The 12441-nt window shown below is 41.3% G+C and overlaps 1 pseudogene; it reads right to left on the bottom strand.

Moving 5' to 3' along the window:
* Nucleotides 1–6465: 6465 nt before the first annotated feature.
* On the bottom strand, nucleotides 6466–6624 carry LOC141570754 (small ribosomal subunit protein eS27-like pseudogene; annotated as a pseudogene).
* Nucleotides 6625–12441: the final 5817 nt, after the last annotated feature.

The following is a 12441-nucleotide window of genomic DNA, read 5'->3' on the forward strand; positions in this document are numbered from 1 at the left end:
CTGGGATTTGTAGTTCTTTAACAAGACTACAATTCGGTTCCATTCTAACCAGACCAAGGTTTTATGCGATAATCGCTTCGGTTAAGAAAAGTAAATCCATCACGCGTGCACTGTGACATGACAAGGCGTTCCTCTAGGCAAAATAACGAAGTTGAGATGTTTTCTAAGCCACTTTATTTTAGTCCCCACTCCGTCTCATTATCCTTGTAGGGGTCCAAAATACAAGAGCCTTCCCAGTATGGCAACATAAAATAAAAAGGTTTTAAAACAATAGAAAATCGTGAGAATGCCGAATGGAGAGTTCTTGGACGCTCTGAAACCATTCACACTCAAAATTTTCTTTAAACGCTATCCCTTACCCCAAGACCCCACCACAAACACTCTTCTGGGCAGGCATTGTGTGATCCTTAATTGTTACCTTTAGAACACTCATATATATTATGTATGCATGTTTTATGTATGTATGTGTTTTAGGTAGATTAGGTTTTACATAGATTATGCATTAAACAGAATCTTTGATGAACTGGTAGGATAAATGGCATCTGCTTTAAAATATTGAGAGAGGAAAATGGGTGGAGTGTAGATGAAACAAGACTAGCCCTGAGTTTTCCTCATTGTTGAAGCTGGATAATGGGGAAATGGGTGTTCATTACAGTATTCTCTCTTCTTTAGTATACGTTTGAAATTTTCCATAATAAAAAATAGAAACAAAGTTTTAATAGCACACAGACAGGAAGGTTCATATACTCTAAGTGTACTGCTCTTTGAATTACCCTAAACCAAACACACTAGTTTGAGCAGCAGAAGAAACAACCCCCACCCAGGATGGCTCCCTTTTTGGTGTGACAAGATGTTCTCGGCTTATCTAGTACTTTTTCTGCCCTAGACCTAGAATCAGTCATTTCTCCAAGGAGTCCTCCTTTAAGAGGGAAAATTATATTTAGAAAAAACAACCTGGATGCTACAAGGGCTCGTGTTACTGGGTTGATTATTGTTGGTAAGCTGTTTCAGTGGACACAGCTAGAAAATTCACATACACACATTTTTTTATAAATGCATCATGTATTCATTCTGATCTTTCCAAAATTGCAAATTTAGGATTACAGATTTTGCTTAACTTTGATTTTTATATTTGTATCTCTTCTGAAAATCTTGGTACCTAAAGACATAACATAATTATGTATGTGAAACCATGGGTAAGGGGGGACTACTGTAACATAACATAGTCAGGGGACTGATATCTCATATTCACAGCTCCAGGGATTATGCAGGGCATGTACATGGAGGGGGGAAGGAGGAGAACTTGAGGGAGATCTTAGAATCCTGCCTGCCATGGGATATAAGCCAAAAAAGAAAAGACTTTTTTGTTAAATTCAGGATTGGTATAACAAGCATAATCTGAAAGTTTGAAGATATAAATTCAAGCTATAGCTTCACCAGTAAGCTGTGTTATCATTGTCAAGACACTTCTTTGGCTCCAATTTTATCAAACTTGAAATGCTGATCATGTTAACTGTTAAGGTCGGAAAATTAAGTTTGTGAACTCATCCTAGGAAAAGTGCTGCATTCCTCATTGCTGAATATCACTATGGTCACCTTCAAAGTACTCCCCTTAGGAAGCTATGCACCGATGCGAGTGCCTCGTCCACCCTTCAAAGCAATTTTGGAACTCTTTCTGGAATGACCTCAGAGCTGTTGTCGCATTACCCTTGATGTCCTGAATGTCATCAAAATGTCTTCCTTTCAATATTTCCTTTATTTTCAGGTAAAGAAACAAGTCATTGGGGGCCAAATCAGGTGAATAGGGAGGGTGTTCCAATTTGTTTACTGGCTAAAAACTCCCTCACAGACAGTGCCGTGTGAGCTGGTGCATTGTCGTGATGCAAGAGCCATGAATTGTTGGCAAAAAATTCAGGTCATCTAACTTTTTCACACAGCCTTTTCATCACTTCTTTTTTATTTTATTTTATTATTATTATTTTTTAATTTATTGGGGTGACAATTGTTAGTAAAATTACATAGATTTCAGGTGTACAATTCTGTATTACATCATCTATAAATCCCATTGTGTGTTCACCACCCAGAGTCAGTTCTCCTTCCATCACCATATATTTGTTCAGCACTTCTAAATAGAATATTTGATTAACTTTGTCCAGTTGGTACAGATTCATAATTAATAATCCCTCTGATATAAAAAAAGGTTAGCAATATCAGTGCTACAAGTTCGATAACTTAATTGTCAGACCAGGTACATATGATGTGTCATAGAGAGATTATGAGACTTAATTGAGGTAATGTAGGTGAATATGTTTTACTCAACTCTAAAGTGCTATGTAAATATATTAGTTATTACAGTTAATATTTTGGTTGACAGTGATCTGCTTTAACCTCTGCTGCAGGAATATATTATTTCTAAAAGGAGAATTAAAAAAATAAAAGAAAAAAAGAGGAGCAAATTAGAGAAGGTCCCAGAAGTCAAGATCAAGGAACTTAGATTTAATTCAGCAGGTGATTTGGAGCTGAAGGAGGACTTAAATAGAGGGCCTGGATCCAAGAAACTGGCAAGAAAGATGATTCTTAAGGCAGAATGGGTTTCTATGGCAATGGGAGACAAAGGAGGCCACTGAGGATAAGGTTAAAGTAAATCAGTAAGATACAGACCAAGACCTGGGATGTAGGATTGAAAGAAAGGGGTGAAGAAAAACATTTATAGTCTACTCTCATTTTTCACAGGGGCATATCCATGTGAAGCATTTCTACCAGTCATGGTCCTTTGCTGTCCTTGGGGTGTATAGAGAGTAGCAACTGACTTTAATAGCAGTTGTGAGGACAGAGTCTCAGAGGGCAGTTTCCAGGCTCTCGGCTTTACGTGGAAAGGTGCTGGCTGGGTTATTAGACAGCCATCAGCTGTGATCAGATGGTCATTGCTGTGGCTGGATGGCCATCAGCTGTTACTGGTTAGCCATTAGCCACTAATATAACTGCCATGGCTACGCTGGGGTGTTGGTTGGTTGGCAGAGAAGCAGACTGCGGATTGCGGATCGTGTGGCTCCTGCTTCCTGTATCTCCAGCGCAGCCGCCAACGAGAATATAATGGTATGAACCCACTATCCATGGCTCCATTGGTGTTCCTTTTTGGCCTCACCATACTCTGTGTCCACCCTCTGAGAGTGGGAGCGGGAGCGGGACGAGAGACCCTGCATGACACATGGTGCAGTGAGCAGGGTATGGTGCTGGCCAAAGCTCTCTGAAGGATGGTTGAGCAGTTTGTGTGAATGAAAACTCAGTCTTAGGAAGCCCATGAGGAGTGGCTCCAGAAGCAGGAAATGCAATCTCTCTGGGAAAAACGTGATCCCTCGGTGAATTGGTGGTCCTGTCGAGCCTCCGGATGGCACGCTTCCCTAGTGGCCATAGCAGGTGTCACCTGCTTTTTGGGGGTACGCTGCTGCCGTGGGCTCCTAGAGTTGTGGACATCTTGTACCAGGGCCACCACTCATTTCGATACCTGGCGTGGTGAGCAGGATTCCGGCCAAGTAGGAATGATGTCTGACTGGGCAGGAGGACATGTGGCCCCCACACAGTGTGTGGTAACTGGTAGCCACTGTTTTCAGGAGTTGGACCCCCATGGAGGGGTGGGAAGACATGGATGGCTCTCCAACCAGCGTAGGCTGGAGAAAGTGAAGGTCATTGCACTGTGTGGGCTGGGAGGAGCTTGCTGGGGCGGTCCAGATGCAGGACTTGCAGTGCCAGGAGGAAACGCTTGCTGAGTCCTCTGTGGAAGATGTGGGTGAGGTCAAGGTCGTCCCTCACCCCCAGGTTGGGAAGGACTTGGAGCCCTCGCCCTGTGAAGAGGGCACACATTGTGAGGCCAACACACAGCCCTGGCAAATGACTGTGGACTATGGGGAATTGCCCTCCATCCCTGATTTAATGGACCACTTGACTGTTTGCTTAGGAATGTACCACCATATAGTGGAACTGGCAGATGTTTACTTCCTGTGTCTCTCCCGGCCACCAGCGAGACTGTGGTGCAGGAAGACCCCTTGTTGGGGTGCAGGTAGATGTTTGCTTCCTGTGTCTCGACCGGCCACCATCTAGAATATGTAAGCACCTTAGCTGTGTGCCTCTATTGTTCCAGCACGGTACCCTGAGAAACCCTGGCTATGCCCCAGAAGTCTGGCTGTGCCCAGAGACTGGTAGTACCCTGAGAAACCCTGGCTGTGCCCAGAAAGACTGGTGGACATTGAGGGACACCCCTGGGACACTACTTGAACTGGACTGAAACTTTTTCTTGTGATCTGGGTTCCTGACTCAGGGCCCCTTGCGGAAGATGCTTGTCACGCAGATTATGAGGCGGGACCCTGGAGGGGTGGAGTGTGGGGACAGAGCCAAGAGAGCAGTTTCCAGGCTCTTGACCTCACGTGGAAAGGTGCTGGCTCGGGTAGTAGATGGCCATCAGCTGTGATCAGAGGTCCATTAGCTGTAACCAGTTAGCCACTGACCACTAATATGGCTGCTGTGGCTACACTAGCAAGCGCGGATTGCGGTTAGCAAGTGTGGATTTCGACTAGTAAGTATGGTTAGCAAGCAGATTGTGGGTTGCGGATCATGTTGATCCTACTTTCTGTGTTTTGCCCGGCCCCCAGCGAGACTGGGCTGCAGGCAGACCCCTTGTTGGCGCACCGGCAGATGTTTGCTTTTGTCTTGATCAGCTGCCAATGAGAATATAGTGGTATGAACCCCCTATCCACGGCTCCATTGGTGTTCCTTTTTGGCCTCACCATATCCTGTGTTCTTGTGCGGGGAGTGGGAGCTGAGACCCTGCATGACAGCAATCTTAGCAAAACATAATTAAGAAGGCAAGTCTACTGCAAAGGTAATACAATGTTATACCCCAAGGCTAAATATTCACATTTGTGGAGTGAGGGGTCTTGTGTTGAGCTGTGCTGGATCTTCCTTGTAGCATCTATCCTTCTTTATCACAGGTAATTAGTAGCTGCCTGCTCATAATAGAGAAGCCCAGTGCAGGCCAGAATTGATGCTGCTCCAGGTTACAAGGAACAATCAACTCACTCCACTATTTGTTTTTCTAAGGAGGACGCAGCTCACAGTGGCCCATGTGGGGATCGAACTGACAGCCTTGATGTTATTAGCGCCATGCACTAACCGACTGAGCTAACCAGCCACCCCAGCTTACTCCACTCTTGATATTCCAGGTAGAGGGTGGAATTTGTCCTCAGAGAACCTAGGGCCTAACTCTATTCCTAACTAGCTGTAGCTCTAGCCACAAGTGACGTAACTAGTAGTAGTAGTGTGGAAGAGTTAAACACAGATTCTGGAGTCAGCTTTCCTGGGTTTCCACTGCAGCTCCCTAATTTACTAGTTATGCATCCTGGGCAAACTTAACTTCTCTCTCAGTTTTCTCACTGGCCAAAAAAATTAAAGGAGGGGGGCGGGAAGTAAATATAACCTAGTCTCATAAAGTTGTTGGGACAATTAAATGAGTTAATCATGTAAAGTGCTTAGAACAATGTCCAGCATAGAGTAAGTACTGAAAAAATAATTATTTTCTGGCCTTAACGACATTTCTTTAGCTCCTTGAACTTTAGGTTTTGTATTTGTAAAGTGAGGCAATTGAACCCAAGTTAATTTCTAGGGTACCTTACAGCTAACATTCTCTTCTCTTATGTGATGCATGTTTTTATTTATTGCAATGACAGTATATTATGCTTTAGTTATTGCTGCTTTAAATTCATTCTCTGGTGAATAGTGGTACTGCCCTGCCTCACTGCTCTTCCTTATTAAATGTCTTTCATATGCCTTTACAATCTTTAAAAGAATTTAAAAGCAATGTGTTGGTTTGTATTAAAATATAGTTAAAAAGGCTAGACTTACAGATTACTTAGTAACTGCAAAAGAGAAAATGTACCTTGGAGCACTCTGGTATCTTCACTTTAGTATCACTAGTAGAAGGACATTCTGACATTAGGTGCTTCTGATCGGAAGTTCCCCAGTTACCTGATCAAGTCAGACCTAACTTTCAGTTCATAAGAAATTCAGGAGGTAGAGGAACAAGTTAAATAGCATGAGGAAACAATCAGAAAAATCCAGAATGTGAGATATTCTACAAGACAACTGGCCTAGACTCTTCAAAGGGTCAATGTTATAAAGAAAAAAACAAAAACAAAAACAAAAAATGTAATAGAATAGAGAAGAAACTCCAGAGCTATACCAAATGCAATGAGTGAAAATGTTGATTAGATTCTGGTTCAATTGGGGAAAAACTATAAAAGATATTTTGGGATATTTGGACAAATTTGAATATGGATTGGTAGTAGACTATTGTGGAATTTTTGCTAATTTTCATAGGAGTATTAATGATATTGTGTTAAGTAGGCGTCTTTTTTGTGTATGCAAAATGTGTTTGTTGGGATTGTTCCTCACTCATCTAGATTCAGGGTACTTTTAGGACTGCTTCCTTCTGAAGGAGCATCGTTCTGTGAGCCTTGCATTTCCTCCTGTAGGCTGACAAAGAACAGTGGAGCAGCCATCAAGCAAAACTACGGTTGGTGCATGGCTAGGGATGATGGTGATTTTATAGCCTCCTGGGCATTTCACATCCATGAAAGCCAAGTGTGTGTGTGTGTGTGTGTGTGTGTGTGTGTGTGTGTGTGTGTGTGTGTGTACAGTGAGGTAGGGAGAAAGAAAGACTGAGAGAGAGAGATAGCAAATATAACAAAATGTTAAGAATTGTTGAACCTAAGTGGGAGGATTGTATAGATGCTTACTGAACTATTGTTTCATCTTTCTATGTATCAAAGATTTTGTAATAAAAATTTAGGTAAGAAGAGCAAAGTTAGAGGACTCACATTTCCTAATTTCAAAACCTATTACAAAGCTACAGTAATCAAAACAGTAGTATTGTGTCCGGCCCAGTGTCTCAGGCTGTTGGAGCTCCATGCTCCTAACTCCAAAGGCTGCCAGTTTGATTCCCACATGGGCCAGTGGGCTCTCAACTACAAGGTTACCTGTTCAACTCCTCAAGTCCCACAAGGGATGGTGGGCAGAGACCCCTGCAACTAAGATTGAACACGGCACCTTGAGCTGAGCTGCCTCCCAGATGGCTCAGTTGGTTGGAGCGCGTCCTCTCAACCACAAGGTTGCTGGTCCGACTCCTGCAAGGGATGGTGGGCTGCACCCCCTGCAACTAGCAACGGCAACTGGACCTGGAGCTGAGCTGCGCCCTCCACAACTAAGACTGAAAGGACAACAAGTTGACTTGGAAAAAAGGCCTGGAAGTACACACTGTTCCCCAATAAAATCCTGTTCCCCTTCCCCAATAAAATCTTAAAAAAAAAGACAAAACCGTAGTATTGGCATAAGAATAGACGTATAGATCAATGGAATAAAATTGAGAGCTCAGAAATAAACTCATATGTTTGTGGTCAACTGATTTTTACAAGGGTGCTGCTATGGTATGAATGTATCGTCCCTAAATTCATATGTTGAAACCTAACCCCCAGTGTAACAGTGTTAAGAGGTGGGGCCTTAGGGAGGTGATTAGGTCATGAGGGTGAAGCCCTCATGAATGGGATAAGTGCCCTTATAAAAGAGGCCCCAGATATCTCTCTTTCCCCTTTCACCATGTGACCACACAGAAGAAAGGACCATCTATGAATCAGAAAGCGAACCATCACTAGACACAAAATCTGCTGGTGCCTTGATCTTGGACTTCTCGGTCTCCAGAATTAAATGTCTTGTGAGAAATAAATGTCTGTTATTTATAAGCTGGTTTATGTGGTATTTTGTTTCAGCAGCCTGAATGGACTAAGACAGATGCTAAGCCCATCCTCTGGGAAAAGATAATCTTTTCCACAAATGATACTGGGAAACTGAATATCCACATACAAAAGAATGAAGTTGGATCCTTATTCCACACCATATAAAAAATTAATTAAAAATAGATTAAAGACTTAAATATAAGAGTTAAAACTATAAGACTCTTAAAAGAAAACTTAGGGGTAAATGTTCATGATCTTGGATTTGGCAAAGGCTTCTTAGATGTGACACCAAAAGCATGAGCTGTTAACAAAAGAAAAAATAGATAAATTAGACTTCATGAAAATTACAAACTTTTGTGTTTCAAAGGATACCACCAAGACAGTGAAAAGGTTCTGAAAACATTTATACATAAAGACACGTGTGCTCCAGTGTTCTTTGCAGCTTTGTTTACGGTGGCCAAGACATGGAAACAACCAAAATGTCCTTCGATAGATGAATGGATAAAGAAGTTGTGGTATATATACACAATGGAATACTATTCAGTGGTAAGAAAAGATGATATAGGAACATTTGTGACAACATGGATGGATCTTGAGAGTATAATGCTAAGCGAAATAAGTCAGAAAAAGCAGAGAACCATATGATTTCACTGATATGTGGTATATAAACCAAAAACAACAAAAGAACAAGACAAACAAATGAGAAACAAAAACTCATAGACACAGACAATAGTTTAGTGGTTGCCAGAGGATAAGGGGGGTGGGGGGTGGGAGATGAGGGTAAGGGGGATCAAATATATGGTGATGGAAGGAGAACTGACTCTGGGTGATGAACACACAATGGGATTTATAGATGATGTAATACAGAATTGTGCACCTGAAATCTATGTAACTTTACTAACAATTGTCACCCCAATAAATTAAAAAATAAATTAAAAAAAAAAAGAAAGAAAAGAAATTGGAGCCCTCATACTGGTATTGTAAAATGGCATAGTCACTTTGGAAAAACAGTTTAGTAGTTCCTCAAAAGGTTAAACATAAAGTTACCATATGACCCAGCAATTCCAATCCTTGATACATACTTAAGAGAATTGAAAACATGTCTACAGTAAAACTTGTACACAATTGTTCACAGCAGTGTAATTCATAATAACCCCAAAGTAGAAACAACCCAAATATCTATCAACTGATGAATGCTTCAACAAAATGTGATATATCCATACAATGGAATATTATTTAGCAATAAAAAGGAATGTAGCATTGATACATGCTAAAACATGAATGAACCTTGAGCGAGTTTAGACCACTTGTAAAGTTGGAGGGAGCTGTCTATAAGAGATTACCTTCACTTCTAACACCAGTTGCAAGTTTAGGGGTTCCTAAAGCCACTCTGGTTTGATAATTCTTTAGAAGGCCGCACAGAACTTACTGAGAGGTGTTACTCTCATGGTTTATTACAGGGAAAGGATATGGATTAAAATCAGCTAAGGGAAGAAGTGCATGGGGCAGTGTCCAGGAGAACCCAAACATGAGTGTCTATTTGTCCTCTCCCTGTGTAAAGCCAGGACAGCATTACCTTCCAGCACTGATGTGTGACAATACACAGGGGGTATTACCATCCAGGGAAGCTCATCTGAGCCTTGGTGTCCAGATTTTTTATTGGACGTCCATCAGCTGAAAATGACTGATTGCCTATGTGGCTGATCTCAGTCTCCAGCACCCCCCAGACGTCTACTGATACTGCTGACCTGTAGCCCCCATGGAAGTCACATTGCTGGTCTTGCTGGTTAGCCCCCACCCTAAGACTATTTGATATGCCCAGCCCCCACCCTAAATCATATTTTTAAGATTGTTTGGTGACCCAAAGCTCCCAGGCAAACAAAGACACTTCTATTAGGCATGACATTTCAAGAGCTTAGAGATTACCTCCCAGAAGCTGAGGACAAAGGCCAGATCTCTGGATGGGCAAGGTTAAATTCTTTACTACAGGAACCTTGAAAACATTATACTAAGTGAAAGCCAGTCAAAAAGGCCAGATATCATATAATTCCATTTATATAAAATTTCCAGAATGGACAAATCCATAGAGACAAAAAATAGATTAATAGTTACATGAGGCTGGGTTGGGCGGGGATGGGAGAAGGGAAAGATAAGTGACTGCTAATGGGTACAGGGTTTCTTTTTGGCATATTGAAAAATTATATAATGCTGGTGGCACATTATATAATGCTGGTGGCACAACACTGTGAATATACTAAAAACTATTGATCTGTATACTTTAAAAAGGTGAATTTTACGGAAGGTGAAATAAATTTCAATAAAGCTGTAAAAGCAAAGTAAAATGCAGAATTTATAAAATGAATAAATAATAAAAAGTATGACATAGTATATACCTTCATTCATTTTCCCCCCCAAATGAGCTTTAGAATTATTTTGTTAAGTATTTTTTAAAAAGTCTGTAGGAATATTGTCATTGAATTGACCACAAATTAACTTAAAGAGAGAGAGCTGATGTCTTTACAATTTTATGTCTCAGGAAAACTGTTCACGTTTTGACTTTTTAAAGTCTTCTTTCATATATTCCAAAAACATTTTGCAGTTTTCTTTATGTAGATTGTACGCATCTCTCAGGATATTGATCCTTAGGTATTTCATTTCTTTGTTATCATGAATGCAATCTCTGTTTTTATATGGTTACTACGTATAACAGAAGTTTTTACTAAGCAAGCCAAAAAATGTTCTGAAGTATGTCAATTTATGAATAGAATCAGTTTTTTGACGTATATGACTTAAAATTAGGGTCAACTTGCATTTGGTGAAATATGCTCCTGTATCTTCCTCGGACTAAGCCATTCTTTGGGCTGCCACTACATAGGAAAGCAGCTTTGCTTTCAGCGACTTCCTCCTCCAGCTCTGAGACTTCCTGTTTAAAAGCACTGTGAGACCTGCTGACCCCACTTCTTTCCAGATTTAATTATTCTTTTGAAAGTTGGCTGGAACCTTAAGAGGATTTGAAACGCGAGGCTCCAGTGGGGATGAAGGGTTAGACCCAAGATAGCTATCCCTTTTTCTATTGCACAGCCTGGCGGGGAACAGTTTGTCCCTTGCCCTGAGCAATGTCATTTGTTTTGATCATGTTCACTCCTATCAAGTGTGTTGCTGGCTCAAAAGGCAGCCATCTGATACCTGAAGTGACTCCTTACATGACTCCTTTGTTTTTTCTATAGTAACAAGGTATTCCACTAGAATATTCCTGTTTGTGGACTAAGGAGCTACAATGGGTGTGGATGGCTATGATCTAATAACCCTAAGGGGAAAAATACTGGGGCCATAAGAATAGTTATTATTTGTTGACGGTCTCCTCTGTGCCTATTTATCTCATTTAATCCTTACAACAGCCCTATGAGTAGTTAACTCTTATTATCCCCATTTTACAGATTGGAAAATGGAGGTTTAGAGGTGTTATGTAAGTTGCATAAGATGACAAATGGAAAGTGACTAATCTGGAACTTATACCCAAAGAATATGATCTTAAATCCTATTCCATACTGGCCCCCAAGTGGGAGATTCTATCTTAATAAGAGATCTGGAGTCAGACAGACCTGAGTTTGAGTCCTGCCTCTCTTGCTTCCTAGCTCTGTAACCGTCAGCAAATCTGCCTATTTCACAAGGCTGTGAGGATGACAGGAGATAATGAATGTAAAGTGCTTAAGGGCTTGGATCACTGTGAGTACTAAATAAATATCAGCTGTTATTTTTCAAAAATGTATCACAAATTGATCAGGGGCGTTTTCTGTGCCAGACCCTGTACTAATTTGGGGGACACTCAGAGTTAAATACTGCACAGCCCTCGTCCTAAAGACCAGGGGTTTGGTAGATCTGGGGTTTGTGGGCTGCATCTGGCCTTCAGAAGTGTTCTGTTGTCCCACACATGCTTTAAAACTTTTGAATTAGTTGCAGACATTTAAAACTTGGGAGGTTTTCAGATTTTTATTTTAATAAAATCTGGATTGCCAGCTTCTTTTGCAAATCAGTAGCACTGGCAGCACTGAGCCCACATTCTCACCTGGCAGCAATCATCTAGAATGTAGTCTGCCATGTGGGAATGTGGGCCACAGTCCCCACCGCTCCCTCTTGCATCCAAAGCTGAGGGAGTCAGTGACCATTCATTGTTGCAGTCACACTGTTTTTCTTATGATAGAAGTAAAACTCTTCATGTACCTATGATACTTTCATAAGAAAACAAAAGACAGGTTAAGGGAACAGCATGACTTAAGAAAAATGGACAACGTTTTTGTTTGGGTTTAAAAGCCAGGATTATTCTTATGTCTGACCTGCTTCATTTATTTTTTATTATCTTCTTGGCCTCTGTAGGCATTTGAGTTTGCAGCCCCTGGTGTAAAAAGATAACCTCACAATGGGATAAGTGTCATGCTGGAAACAAGCCCCAAATGCTTTGGAAGTACCAGGGAGAGGTACTTAGCCAGGCCTAGGGGTTCAGAGGATGCTTCCTATAATGTCACTTGACCAAGATGATGTGCCATTAGTAAGTGAGGCCCAGGACAGTGGCAGAGGTTTGGGAAGCTGTTCAAGCAGATGGAACAGCATGAGAAAAGGCTCAGAGGTAGCAGCAGCTGCCTCTGTCTTTTCTTTGATCTGT

This window comes from Rhinolophus sinicus, chromosome 3 (genome assembly GCF_057876585.1).
Source record: "Rhinolophus sinicus isolate RSI-liver-muscle chromosome 3, RSI-T2T, whole genome shotgun sequence".
Lineage (NCBI taxonomy): Eukaryota > Metazoa > Chordata > Mammalia > Chiroptera > Rhinolophidae > Rhinolophus > Rhinolophus sinicus.